At 34.4% G+C, this 15,259-nt stretch overlaps 1 pseudogene; it reads right to left on the bottom strand.

Annotated features, from left to right (window-relative positions):
- Positions 1–2,249: 2,249 nt before the first annotated feature.
- Positions 2,250–7,597, bottom strand: LOC116144857 (annotated as a pseudogene).
- Positions 7,598–15,259: the final 7,662 nt, after the last annotated feature.

The raw sequence follows: 15,259 nt of genomic DNA, 5'->3' as shown, positions 1-15,259 counted from the left end.
CAATCCATTACCAGGTCTAAGCTAAAATTATACTAACATATATTTGGTTTACTTTTACTTTTTTTAAATTTTAAGTTTTACTTGGTCACGTATGAAGCTCATGATTGGTTAATAATTTAAAGGAATAAGAAATTTAATCAGATCTTAGTTATATATATTATAATATTGTGTATTTATTGTAAGGTCGTTTTATTGTAGAATTATTGTAGATCATTCAAAGATACAAAAAATTCAAGTAACGTAACATTCGAATAGTATATATATGAAAAGATAATGAATTATTACTCCGCCATCACTGCCGTCCATAAATATGTATCAATGATTGGAAAAGGATTTGAAAGGCCTTGATTAAAATAGTGAAAAGTAAGGATATTATGAGAGATGTTGATAAAAGGAGGACAATAAAGCAACCTTCACATCCGAGGAAATGTATTTGTCATGTAAAGGCATCATTCAAAACTTCTGATTGAAGCTCAGCATTATCTGTAAGCCTTTCTCATCCGTACACAATTCACAAGGGAGATATTATGTTGATGTTTGGTTTTGATTCTAATAACTCACACGCATAAAATGTTAAATAGGCTTAGAAATCACATGTGATAAGAAAACATAAAATGAAACAATGAATAAAAAGTGATATTTAAAGTAGTTTGGATGCTCAAAAGCGAATCATATGTCCACTGTTATTGTATTTATAGATGGATAAAACTAGGTCGCGTGTGGCGAGCTGATTATAATCTAGAAAGAATACAAGAGAGAAAATGTGTAAGTTATTGTAGAATAAGATTAGTCAATCCCGTAAATGGGAGAGATGTCCTCTATTTATAATGGGAGAGTTCAAGGTAATGATTATAAGTCTGTAAGTTGGTAGGTACGGTGTAAATCATTCTTTGCATCCCATTGGTTATCTGCACGAGAAATATCCTCAAATTCCGTAGAGCTTGGACAACCACTCGCAAACCTAGCACTCACCTACTGTACTAACAAGAACCATACCCCTTGCGTCACTGCGCGACGTGGCAATGTTTGGACGACATAAAACATTTCTGAACTCTGATTGACTCTTGTTGACAAGAGTGCAGGTGAATTAGGGGTGTTCAAAAGCTGTTAACCGAACCGGTTAACTGCTTTTCTAAACCGAACTAGATTTTTGGTCTAGGAAAATTTCCGAACCGAAACCGAACCGGTTTTAGGGAAAACCGGTTTTTCAGTTAATCGGTTTTCCCTTTTTTTTTTTTTTAATTTTGTCCTAAATTAAATTGTAAATATAGACAATACATTGGGAACTAAAAAAAAAAAAATTGGGTTGGGATTTTAGATTGAGTGAATTAGGAATTTATTTTAGTTTAGGTTATTATTTATTTATTTAATATAATATATATATATTTGAAAAACTAGTTTAGAAAGCCGGTTTTCGGGTAACCGTTTCTAATTTCTCCCGAACTGGTAACCGAACCAAAAATTCTGTTTTTTGAATTTTTCAAACCGTAACCAAACCATTTTTTCAGTTAACCGGTTTTTCGGTTCAGTTAGTGATTCAGTTTAATTCGGTTTTTGTATTTTTTTGAACACCCCTAAGGTTAGCTATAACTTCTCAAGCATAAGATATTAAAAATAAAGATCATCAGGTTCTTATGCATTGAAGTGACATTAATTTCAGAACATTATTGTTGTTTAAATTGGTAGAAATACTGAAACGAGGAGATTTTTAGGGGGTGTTTGTCTAAGCTTATAAGCTGGTCAAACTTGCTTATAAGCTCTAAAATTAAGCTAACCTGTTTGTTTATAATTTTTTTAAGCTTATAAGTTGAGCTTATAAGCTAAAAAAATAAGTTTAGGGGGAGGTACTTTTTTTTTTGGCTTATAAGCACTCTGCTTATAAGTTAGTTTGACCAACTTATAAGCTAAAAAAATAAGTTTGGGGGGAGGTACTTTTTTTTTTTTGCTTATAAGCACTCTGCTTATAAGTTAGTTTGACCAAGTATATTACCACATTATCCTTGTTTAATTTTAAAATTCCATAGTATACCTTTGTTTAATGTAGTACCTTTTTTAGTCATTTTATAATAAAATGTACTTATAAGCCACATTTTACCAAACACGTCAACTACTTATCAGTCACTTATAAGTAATTTAACCAAACACGTAATTGCTTAAAATTTCAAATGTTTATAAGCTAAAATTAGCTTATAAGTACTTGTTGCTTATAAGCTAATTTTCATAAGCTCAGACAAACACCCCCTAACTAATCAAGTCTTGGTACAGAGTGGCCCCTTGGGGTCCACAAATGATTCCAGAAGAGTAGTTCCTCCCTGCTTCAAAAAATCAGACTCACCTGCACCACAAATGAAAATCATGTCTCTCACTCTGACCTCGCGCCTATGACTCTCAACCCATACATTGTTGAACATTCTCTAAATTCATGTCAGTTGGTCTCAATTTGGTATATGTAGCATTATTGTTCAATTTATATATATTTGTTCTTCTAATTAAATTTAGGGGCAATATTCAGAAAAAAAAACTATGGCAAAGCCCAGAGAACTGTAGACCTTGTGGAGTTACCTAAGAAATGGAGAGATGGGCACTGGATGGGAGATGAAATTGCGTTAGCCGCAAGCTTGGGTTGTCCAAAGACTCCAAACTTGAATCCGCCATATCACAAAGTTTATTCTTTTTACTTTTGTAAGAGGCTAAGAGCCACCGCCTACATTTTCACAATTTATGTATGTACATCAAATCTCATTCCCCTCCACACAAATCTGACTCTGTTCACAATAAAATAGTAATAATATTCAAAATGCAATTTTAAACTAAGAGTTGATATTTACCTCTTCTTGCATCCTTGGCAAAGCAGCTAATATAAATGACTAGTGGTGGAAAAGCAACTCGTCCGGCCCAGCCCAACCCGACCCCGCCCTTGGCGGGTTACTGCAAATGACGGGTCGGTCTTGACCCGCCCGACGACATTGGCGGGCCGGGTTAGGCCCGCCAACATTAGAGAATTGGCTGGCCCAACCCGGACCGCCAACCCTAACCCGCTGGATTAGGCGCGGGTTGGGTCGGGTTAACCCGCTTTTTGACTATTTTTTTTATTTTGTTTTGTTTTATTTTATTTAAGTTTAAATGTTTAATTAACTTTTCAAATGAATAATTAACAATTTATAAATATAATTGTTTTTAGTTAATTGTTAATTTCTTTTCAAATATCAATAATTAAATTAAATTAATTTTTTTTTGTTAACATTCCAAATATTAATTCAATTTTAATACATTAAAATTGTAATATAAGAATAATTAAATTAAAGAAAGAGAATTGGAGTATGGAAATTGGAATTTGGAAAATTGGAAATATGAATTAAAAATTGCAAAAACTAATAAAAATTAAAATATGAGTAAATTGCAAAAACTAATAAATGAATAATTGAGACTTGAGAGATTAGAGATTAGAGAATATGAGAGAATGAGAGAATTTGAGTTGTGAGAAAAATGTGAGAGTTTAGGGCCAATTTATAGGAAAAAATGGGAAAGAAAAATGACGAAAAAGACCACTTCAACGGCTATAAAACGGCTATATTTCAAGGGTAAAGGGATAATTTGAAAAATAAAATAAATTTTTTTTTTATTTTTTTTGGCCAACCCGCCGAGTTGGCTGTTGCAAGCCGGCGGGTTGGCCGTTACAACCTGCCGGGTTACACATAACCAACCCGGCAGGTTGCCGGGTCTCTTGCAAAAGAGACAAAACAGCAACATGTTGGGTTGCGGGTTGCCATTGTGCAACCCGGCCCACCCGGGGGTTGCCACCGGGTTAGGGTCAACCCGAACCGCCATCTTGGCGGTCTGGGTTCAACCCGCATTTGTCCGGGCCAGGTTAGGGTTGACCCGCCTAACCCGGCCCAAAATTTCCACCTCTATAAATGACCCCTAAAATCTCAAATATCAAGAAATTGGGAAGGATTTTTTTTTTTTTTTTTCCAGAAAATCATTTGAGAGAAACCCAACAAGCCATCAAAAGGGCCATGCATTACCATGTAATTTTCTATGGGAGAACGACAATATCCCACCCAAGGTTAGGCGTAAGTAATTTTCCCACCCAAAAGGTTTCAATAAGATCCATTAGTGAAATTCATTAACTGACATGATACAATCACTACAAGGTCGAAAATACCCTTCACCATTTGACTTAATAATTTTTTTTATTATTTATGTCATGTCAACATAGTCAATTACCTATATACTTGCTTTTTAAATATAAAATTATTGATATGCCCTCGACTATTAATGCAATGTAAATTACCAATTTGTCCTCTGTCTTCCACCGTCGACTCCACCTCCAACCTCACTTCCTGTCCTCGATTCCCACACCCACTTCATCCATTTCCTCACCTCCATCCCTACATCCACTTTCTCCACTTTTGCTCTCCCACTAGTCGAAGTCATCAACGACCTTGGAAGGTTGTGATTGTGACCTTGCAAGGCCCCTATTGTAGCCACGATGGTGACCTTACAAGGCCACTGTTGCAGCTACAATGGTTGCTAAGTAGAGCCACCATTACAAGTCCCCACCGTACAAGCCAAACTTCAATTTTTCTCAACCCATTTAATCAGAAACAATAAAAAGCAATCACCAAACAATCTAAAATCAAATTAAAAAAAAAAAAAATCAACCTTTGTCGATTGTTCTTCTTGGTCTAACATATTTGACTTAGTTTGACCAAGTTTGACCACCACGCACTTCATGGTCTAACATATTTGACTTAGTTTGACCAAGTTTGACCACCACGCACTTCACCCCTACCAACTGCCATGTTCTTCACCAACCCCTAAAGACCCACCCCACCAACCTCCATATTTTTTGTAGCAACATTTGCCGCCAGTGATGGAATCACAACAATCTAGGTGCGATTCAGGTTATATCGCACCAACTAGGTGCGATTTTGTCGAAATATCCACATTCAACACTTCCAATCCCTACCATCAACAACAATAATATTTTCACAATCAACTGCAAAAATAGAAACTCATCCAACACTTAAAATAAAATAAAATAAAATAAATTGTATATGTTAGAGTAGGTGCCCTAGAGCCAATCATAATCTTGTAATTGACTCTTTATATATCATGTTTATACATTAATAAAGGCAAATTTTCTATATCATGTAATGTATATTACTTATGTTATGATATATGTCCTTAGAATGGTAGAATTGTGATGAGGGTATCAAGTATTTTAAATCTTGATTGTGAGGGCCCTGTGAGCATAGATGGTGGTCATTCTGACTAAGGGCACAGATAATACGGTAAGACTATCATCGTGTTGAACAACCCTACCGAGAGGTAATGGCGGATCTCACATGTCAAGGTTATTTGGTGACAATCTGGTGTGACACATGAGTGCTTGTTAAAAGCAAGTTCACTAGACATAACCCACCAGAGGACTCCATGCAGATGGTACACCTAGTGTTTATAAAACAAATCCTCTAACAAATGGTAGTGCATGTGATCTTTAGAATTGAGATCACCAGAGCATCTTGTATACAAATTAGTGTAGTTTAACACTAGGCCAAAGCAGTCCTTGGTAGGACTATCAGAACAATAGTGATTGGCTGCATCGAGAAGTATATTGAGATTGTGGTCAATCAACAAATGATCCATCACTCCTGGTTATGAGAGTCGTTATCTTACCGCATAGTTCGACTAAATAGCAACAACTAGGAAGTTGTGGCCACAATGGGATTGAGTTGTCGCTTAATCTAATTTAAGTTTGGTCGTTGGTCTGATAACCAAACACCAATATATCAAGGAACAAATCTGAGGATGACACTACTTCTGTGCCTCAGCCTTGATGAGAGAATGAGTGATAAAAGAATTTGATTGCACGGTAATCATATTATTGATATGTTACAATTTTCGCTGAATCTTAATCTATTAGATGGCCATGATACATTACTAGAGGCCAATCTTGGTCTGTGTACAGGGAGATGATTGTTTGATGTCAATCACGATTCTATTTACTACTAATATGATAGGGATTCTACGGGTCACATACATAAGGAGGTTGAATACCAGAGGCTTGATATTTATGGAATGGATTGTCATGTTCCTAGAATAATGTTGTTGCATAATTTTAAGGAATTGGAGATGACATCCCTTTAATAAATTGAGTCAAAAGGGTGGTTTGAGAAATTTAGTGAAAGGGGCATTTTGTTCGTTTTGGATATAAGTTGTTGCCTATGTATATTCCTTCTTGGAATTGGATTAACAAAATTACACATAATAAAATAAAAGCAGCTATTAAACTTATTCCTTCACTATTACAGTGAGAAAATACCCATGGCCGCTCCTATTCACAAAAGTTTCCAGACTGCATTTAATCAACATAGCAGTTGATCTTTCTTGTCTCTCTTTGGATGCCTTCGTGTCGATACTGTGAGTTCGATTGTATCCTTGAATCGGTTTTACGAAAACATTCAAAGAACAAAGATAAGGAACCACCAACGAAAGTATAAAACTAAGCCTTATGTTTTTGTTGTTGTTGTGTGTGTGTGTGTGTGTAAACACATATATAATCTACTCCCTGATTTTGGGTTTTATGGGAATCATTGGGAACACATATATTATTTCATTTCGTTGCACAATCACTGGGAATTTCTATTTCATTTCGTAGCACAATACTAATGAGTTCCCAACAGTATACCCATTCCACTCTAAACAACAAATAGTAAAAAGAAAATAGAAAAACAAGAAAGGTCAAGGCAAGAGATAAGGATTTAGGTATATTAGGCCACAATCATGGCCTCTCTTGTAGCCACTGTTGCGGCCTTGCTCGAGGGACTTGGGGATGAGAGATGCAATGGTTTGGGGGGTGTGGTGGGGGATTGGGTTGTCAAGGCGGGGGGAGTGAGATTTGGTTAGATTGGCTGAGGTTAGGAACTGATGGTGGAGGGCGGGTAAGGCGAGGTGGGGAAGCTAAATGGAGAAGATCAGAAGACATGCAGATTTTGGGGTTGTGGGGGTGGGACAGGGGAAGAAAGATGGGGTTAAGGAATTTTGTCTATTTTTTTTTTAATTTTGATTTTTGATAAAAACTAAATTTACCATTCTATCCTTCTTCAATTGAAGTTAACAAATGAATTTAAACTATGGGTGGGACATTGTTTCTCTAAAACCTTTCGGGTGGGAAAACTTACTTATGCCTAACCTTGGATGGGAAATTGTCATTCTCCCAATTTTCTATATATGCAATACACACTTCAAAATTACTATACTCTACAAAATCCTAAAATAAGAAAATTAATAGTCACCGTTACTACTTAAAAATCTCAAACTGAGAATTTAAAAACAAGATAACGATCATGTTGTGTTGGAAAGATCGAAGTCGAACCTGATTGTTTTGATACCATTCGTAGTATGAAGGATCAAAAATACCTTCAATATCTGAGTTCCCCTATGCGGGAAATGGAGCATCAAGGAAATAAAGATCTAACTTTTGGAGTAGACTTTGAGGCCATCTTCCAATCAGTTTCTTCAAGATTTCTTTGCTTGTTTTGAATCCACGGAGACACATAATTCTAAGCTTCTTTTGGATTTGGCTATCCATTCTAATTGGTTTCTTCTGTTAGCTTACTCTTAGCTTTTAGTTCACCAACCATGAGAATTGACCCTGCCGACAAGTCTCTGTAGTTTATTTATACTCATGTGTATATATGCACAGTAATTTTCCATTGAGGACAGTCTTGATATACATGATAATTCATTAGTACTTTCCTTTTTCCTTAACCAAAGTCTAGGGCTTGTTTGATAGATTATATGAAAAATGTTATTCTGAAAAACTATTTTAAGTTGAGTTGAGTTGGATTAAATTGAATTGGATCATATTCTGAAAATGTGTTTGCTAAAATATCAGAAAAGTATATTCAAAGTTTGATAAAATATTAAATAGTTGTTTGGTACATTTTTTGAAAAATATTTTAGATTCTATTTTTTAACATCCTATATTTGTTAATTTAGCTAAACACCCTTCACAATAAAAGATTAAGAATTAACTAAAGCACCTCAATCACCCAAGAGGACAGTCGGCCGCCACCGTCGAATGGCAGCCAACAGTCACTGGAACTATGCACGACTAGCTGGATTTGACTGGTCGTGCACCGATATGACCGTTTTCGACCGGATCCACCATAGATCTTGCCGAAAACAGCTAGATCTATAACCAAAATCTAGCGGTTGTCGACGGTTAGATAGATCTGGCCATCAACGATAAGATCTCTAGCCATAGATTTTGTCAGAAACAGTATAATCGGCGTACAATCGACCACATCTGGCTGGTCGTGCGTCGTTACGGTCATGATGGCTAGTGATGGCAGCAGTGGTGACTGGCGATCGGAGGTGGTGGTCTTGGGTGGATTAATTTTCAGATTGGAATGAGTGAAAGGTAATTGTTTTTAGTTGAATAGAGTTGGAAAAATGTTTTGAGTTGAATAAAATATGATAATAGAAAACAAGTCTCACCCATTTTTCATTTTGAGACAAAAAAATCTATTTGAGTTAGATTAATTTTCTGAATGAATTGGCCCAATATGTAAACAAACACATATTCTATTTTTTAATCCAAATAGGATAACAAAATATTGATTCGAAATAGTGTAACAAATAGGGGCCTAATTTTTGTTTTTGACAGGGATTATATATTACTTTTCCAATTTTTTACGAGTTGGAGTTTGCATTTGTAAAGTTGTGTTAGAGTTTTGAACTTTGTGATGGTTGAATTTGGCACTCGTTTAATTTATCATTTATAAAGATTTAATGATAGTTTTAACATTTGTACTAGTAGAGGTGGGAATTTTGGCCAAGGCATAAAAAACCGGCCCCAAAAAAAGGACCCAAGACCGGTCCTATAAGGCCCAAGCCTAAAACCGCACTAAGCCCAAAGAGGAGGGATCGTTCCTAGGGCCAATCCTTCCTTAAGGGGCTGAGCCTAGACCAGTCCCAAGCCCAAGCCCAAGCCCAAAACCCCCTCCCCAATTGCATTTAAACTCCTAAAAATATCCATAACCCCCTATATTATATGAAATTGATAATAAATATAGGAGTTAAAATAAAATTTTACAAAAAAAAATTAAAAAAATTGGACCATTGCCTCAACAACTATCACCGGGGGAGGGGGGGGCCTTACACTTCCCCCCTAACCTAAACAATAAATAACCCCTTATTTCCACCTATTTTCCTCACAATTCTCAACTCTCAATCTCACATTCTCTCTACTCCGGCTCTCAAACTCTCTTCAATTTATTTATATTCATTCATCTATTACTCATATTATTATTTATATTATTTAATTTCTTCCATTTTAGTTATTTATTATTTTATCATAAATTCATTGTGAATTCCCTAAATTATGGATTCGGAGGATCATCATCCCAAATGAGTATTATGTTCTAGTTCCTCCATCCACCAAAGAAATGGAAGGGTTTGATCCATTTTCACCCTTTCCAGACGTAGCAATTCCACAACCAGAAACAATCGAGACTACATCCAACCAAACACAAGCAAGCTGCAGCACCACGACAAGACCGTCGAAGAGGGTCGTGTCCAGGGTATGACAATTCTTTACCAAATCAAAACAAGCAAAGCCTAGTGGGAAGGGGGAAGAGACGTGCAAAGTATGTAATTTTTGTCCAACAATTATCAGCGCTGAGAACGAGACTTCTATGATGTAGCGGCACCAAGAGAAGAAGCACCCCCTATTAATGCAGTCCGGTTCAACTTCAACTGGACCCGGCAAGCAGATACAAACTCAACTTAATTTTAATTCACAATCCTCAACTCTCTCAAACTGGCAATACAATGCACTCAATGCATGAGAGGAAATAGCAAAATACATAGTTACTACAGACTCTTTCCTTTCTTTATCTGAAAATCCTTTTTTTGTTGATATGATTAAAACTGTTTTTTGTCCACAATATAGCCCTAATAGTGGCGGTACAAGTAGAAGTGACATACAAAAACTTTATACTAAAATAAGTGATAAACTTAAAAAAGAATTTGAAAATTTTCAGAATATATCTATTACACTTACTTGAGACATATGGGCTACTAAATCAAAAACAAATTTTTTGAGTGTCACAATAAATTACCTAGATCATAGATGGCATTTACAATGAAAATTGATAGGTTTTAAACCATTATATACTAAACATAGTGTTAAGACTATTTATTTTCCAATTATTGAACTTTTGCAAGATTATTTATCAACTGAGAGAGTTGTGGCGCTAACACTTGATAATGCAGCTATTAACACCACGACAATTTTTTTATTTGAAAAGAGAATGGATCCGCTTGATGAAGGAGAAAATTTTCACCAGAGATGTGCTTGCCACATCATCAATTTGATAATTAAAGCAGGTTTAGAAGCAATACATGCGGGGATTAAAAGGGTGCGCATGGCTATCAGATTCATCATCGGTAACAATACAAGATGGAATGAGTACGTAAAATATTGTCACCAAGAGGAGCCGCTGGTTCGACCAAAGAAGTCATGTTGCGACATGCCTGTCCATTGGAACTCCAGGTACTTGATGTTGCAAAGAGCTATGCCAACCGCAACACAAATTACAGAGTTCGTCAACCAGATGAACTATCCGAACTAAGTCGTCAACAATTCAAATTGGACGGTTTGCAGTCTTTTTCATTCATTTCTTAAAGTTTTATGATTCCACTAATACATTAAGTGGTATTTATTATGCTACTACTAATTTAGCGTTAGATATTTTACTTCAAATTTCTAAAACTTTTGCTAAACATGGATATAATCCGGACTTAATGAATATTGTTTCAGACATGGAAGCAAAATACCGAAAATATTGGTTAGATATTCCATTCTTACATGGATTAGGTGTTATTTAGATCCTAGATTTAAATTAAACGTATTTAATTGTATGGTTATTGAGATAAGCCAACATTTAAGACATGACTATAGTTCTTATTTGATAGAATTTAACAAAAAATTGGAAAGTCTTTTTTCATTATATTAAAATAGGTACAGCGGAACACAGAGCACAGACAACCAGCAGGAAGCTGATGAAGACATTTATCAAGGATCGAGCATGTGGATGTACATGGAACTTAGTGGCGGTGGTGGTGGAAGTAGCAACTCCAGCTCGTACAAACACAGACCAAATGAGCTACAGTGATATCCATAAATGGACATGTCCTACATGATCAAGAAGGAGAAATGTGAGATGGATATGCTTCGATGGTGAAACCAAAATGCAAGTTGATTCCCCATTATAGCCCAAATGACACGTGACATTTTATTTGTGCCAATTCCACAATTGCAACCGAGTCAACATTCTCAATTAGTGGCCACATTATTAAAGACAGAAGATGCTCTTTAACTAATGAGATGGTTGAAGTCATAACATATTTACGAGATTTGACTTATACAGGTAGAAGACTACAACAGCACCCTGAAGATCCTGAACTACTCGACCAAAAATACAAATTTGGATGATATAAATTAATAATTTAATAAAAACAAATTTATTTAATTGTTTATTCGCTTATGTTTAAATTAAATTTGCACATTGTGAAGTGTGAATATTATATTTATATTAAAATTAAATTATCTCTTTAAATTAAAACCATATAAATTTATGACCAATTAATCATCCATTTATATTTATTTAATTGTTGAAGTTCAAATTAAATTTTCAAAGCTAAAATTAAATTATATCTATAAATTAAAACCATTAAAACCATTCATTTATATTTATTTACTATTTAATTAAAAAATTTACAAATCACCCCTAAAAATTTACATAAATCCCCTTACATAATTTTCAATTTAACCCATAAATATATAAAAAAGTTAAGTGGGTAAAATAAATTTTCAAGGCCCATAAGATCAGTTCTAAAGAGTTTTCATGGGCCCAAGACTAGTCCCAACCAAATTGGGCCCAAACTCGAGACTAATTGGGCCCAAGCCTTCCCCACCTCTATGTACTGGTGACTAGAAAAATATTTTTAGCTGGATTTCTTATGAGTTTGTAAAGTTGTGTTGGAGTTATGATTCCAAGTGATGAATCAATTTATTAATTTTAATTTTTATAATTTTATAGTATCTTTTAATTTGTATTAAAGAGTAGAAAATTTAACTATGATGGTAAATTAAATAAATCCATGTATAATTTTTTTTTTTCAATATGGTGAATTTTGTTGAATTTAAATTTTTATGAGAATTACTTAGGAATTTTTTTTTTTCAAAATTTTGAAGATATTTTGTAATATTTTTCATAGTTTTATAAAGGGGTAATCACAGAAAACCCTTGTGTAGATCGCCTAATGATGCAAGCCACTGTACATATGAAAAATGCAGCCCTAGCCCCCATTTTGTTAATATAGCCCATTAAAGTTAACAGAAGAGTAGGTAAACTTGATATTTTCATTTTCATTTTCATAGAAGGGTAATTTTGACATTTAACTAAACCCTATATTAATTTACTCCTTTTTCACCTACTCTTCTTTTCTTCCGCTTTTTCCCCTCCCTTTTTATTTTTTCTCTTTCCCCCTCTCTTCTTCCTATTTCCTCAACGCTATTAACTGCCTCAAGGCTAGATCCGGTCTCTACTGGCTACCAAGAAATCGGATATGGTCTCTATTGCCGTTGAATTGTCAATTCCAACCTTTATCGTCATCGAGAGGTTAGATCTAGCCTCTACGATGCCATGAGGCTAGATCTCACCTCTCGATGTCGTTAGAGGCCTAATAAGGCCTCTTGGCATAACTAGAGCCCGTATCTGGCCTCAATTGTTAGCGAAGAGGCCTTATTGGGCCTCAATCACCACCGCCATAAAGCCTTTATGGCTTTGGCGACTATCACGAGGCTTCTAGGAGGTTATCGATAGCCACTTTTGAAAGGTAGGGGTGTTCTGAAATTTTTTGTTGGTGGTTTGTATTTTTCTATAGTTTAACAAGGGTAAAAATGTCATTTTGCAATCTAACGATATATATTAACAGAATTTGATAGAATGAGGTTAAGGTTTAAATTCCATACCATTCATCTCTTTTGGCAATTACTTAAAACATGAGTTTAATTCCCAGATTTTTGAACATCAGCATTTTGTTTAACGATCCATTTTTATGTGATTTTTGCTTCTTCTTCACATTGTTGGACTAGCCATTAGGGATTTGAAGTTCGGTTAATTGGACCAAGATTTGCACAATGAGCACCTGCAAAATGCATAATTCTGCATATTATTCATATAATGTTTTCTACTTTGTTGCCCGATTGTTTTCCATCTGTTCGCTCAAACAATTAAACTTCTTTCATGCTTACCACATAATATATCCCCTTGTTTGTTTAATTTTTTGAAACATTTTTCTATTATCCAATTTGGATTAAAAATCAGAATATGTGTTTGTTTACTTATTGGATAATTATTCTGAATCAAATAGCATTTTTCTATTGAAAATAAAAAGTGGGTGGGACTTTGTTTTCAATTATCATATTCTATCATTTTTCCAATTCTATTCAACTAAAAACTTTACATTTACTTTTCACAATAAAAGTTTTATAAATTAACAAAAATATCCCCACCCACCCAAGCCACTACCGGCTACCAGCAACCACGTATGACCGTCGCTGCTGCCACCGACAATCACAGGCTTCAGAACGACACACGACCAATCGGATTTGACACGTCGTGCACTGATATAACCATTTTCGACCAGATCCATGCTAGAGATCTAGTTGTCGATGGCTAGATTTGGTCAAACCGTTGACGGCGACTATATTTTGGTCGTCGTTGATGACCAGAAATCTTGCTATTGATGGTCAGAACTATCTGGCCGTTGGCGACTGCCATATTTTTGCCGTTGTTGATGGCCATATTCCGGTTGTAGATTTGGCCATTTTCGGCCAAATCCACGGTGGATCTGGCTAAAAAAGTCTAGATCGATGCACTATCGGCCAGCTCCAACTAGTCGTGTGCCATTCCGACAATTGCCAGCTGCCAACACTGGCTTGGGTGAGTAGGTGGATTGGCTGAAAAAGTCCAAATCAACGTACGACCAGCCAGATCCAACCGGTCGTGTGCCATTCTGGCGACTGTCGGCTACCAGTAGTGGCTTGGGTGAGTCAGAGTGTTTTTGTTAATTTATAAACTTTTATTGTGGGGTGTGTTTAGCTAAATTAACAAATGTATGGGGTTAAAAAATAATTAAAATGTTTTCAGAAAATGTTTTCAAAAAATATAGCAAACAACTATTCTAATTTTTATCCAACTCCAATAAAATTTTCAAGTAATATACCAAACACATCCTCAAAATCCTATCCTATTTGATTTTCCTATCCTATCCTATTCAGATAGTTTTTCAAAATAATATTTTTTTATAAAAATAATCTACCAAAGAGGCCCTATAGATTTCTCCCAAATTATTGAATAGAAAAAATAAATAACTAATAATACAATTTTATTTTTAAAGTTAAAAAAATATTATATATACATTCTAAGTCTACAGAATAAAAGTTTAAAAACATTGAGATTTGATATTTTGAATAACTTTCTTTTGTTCTTGCACTATAAAAAAGACAAAAAGATTTCCTATCTTTTATAATATTTACAGATTTACGACAGTTATATATCTTCTTTGATCAATTTGTTTTTGACATCGTAAAAATTTGTTAAATTTAATATAAGAAATGATTTTATCCCTAATATTAATATATTTATATTTTCATATAAAAATTATATCATTAAAAATATTTTGTTTTTCTATAATAAATAGTATTTAATTTCCCGTAACTTAGCAAATTTAATTAATAAAATTATAACAAAAGAAGTCAAGAATTTAACTTTTTCTATTGAATTTAGTGACACATCATTCAAATTTAACCGTAACACTATTATCGTTCTTCTTTTCTTTTTTAACTTGGAGAGAATCTTATTAAGATGGGGTTTAAACATACATAGTCAACTCAATAATTTTAATTACCGAAAATGTAAAAGCTTTATTTAAATGATAAATCTAATTATAAAATTTAATGACTTACCAATTATATTTTTAATGAAACAATAAATGAATTATTCTTTAACATATAACACTAGAGAATGCTAGACTATACTAGATTCGATAGTTTAACATTTAAAAGTATAGTTTAACAATCTAATTAAAACATGTTAGATCATGGAAGATGATTTGTAATCTAGTACATTCTAGCTATTTTTATCCTTGTTATTTTTCATTAAGGAAGATTATGTTA

This window comes from Pistacia vera, unplaced genomic scaffold (genome assembly GCF_008641045.1).
Source record: "Pistacia vera cultivar Batoury unplaced genomic scaffold, PisVer_v2 Contig1143, whole genome shotgun sequence".
Lineage (NCBI taxonomy): Eukaryota > Viridiplantae > Streptophyta > Magnoliopsida > Sapindales > Anacardiaceae > Pistacia > Pistacia vera.
This window is presented reverse-complemented; position numbering and strand designations above follow the sequence as displayed.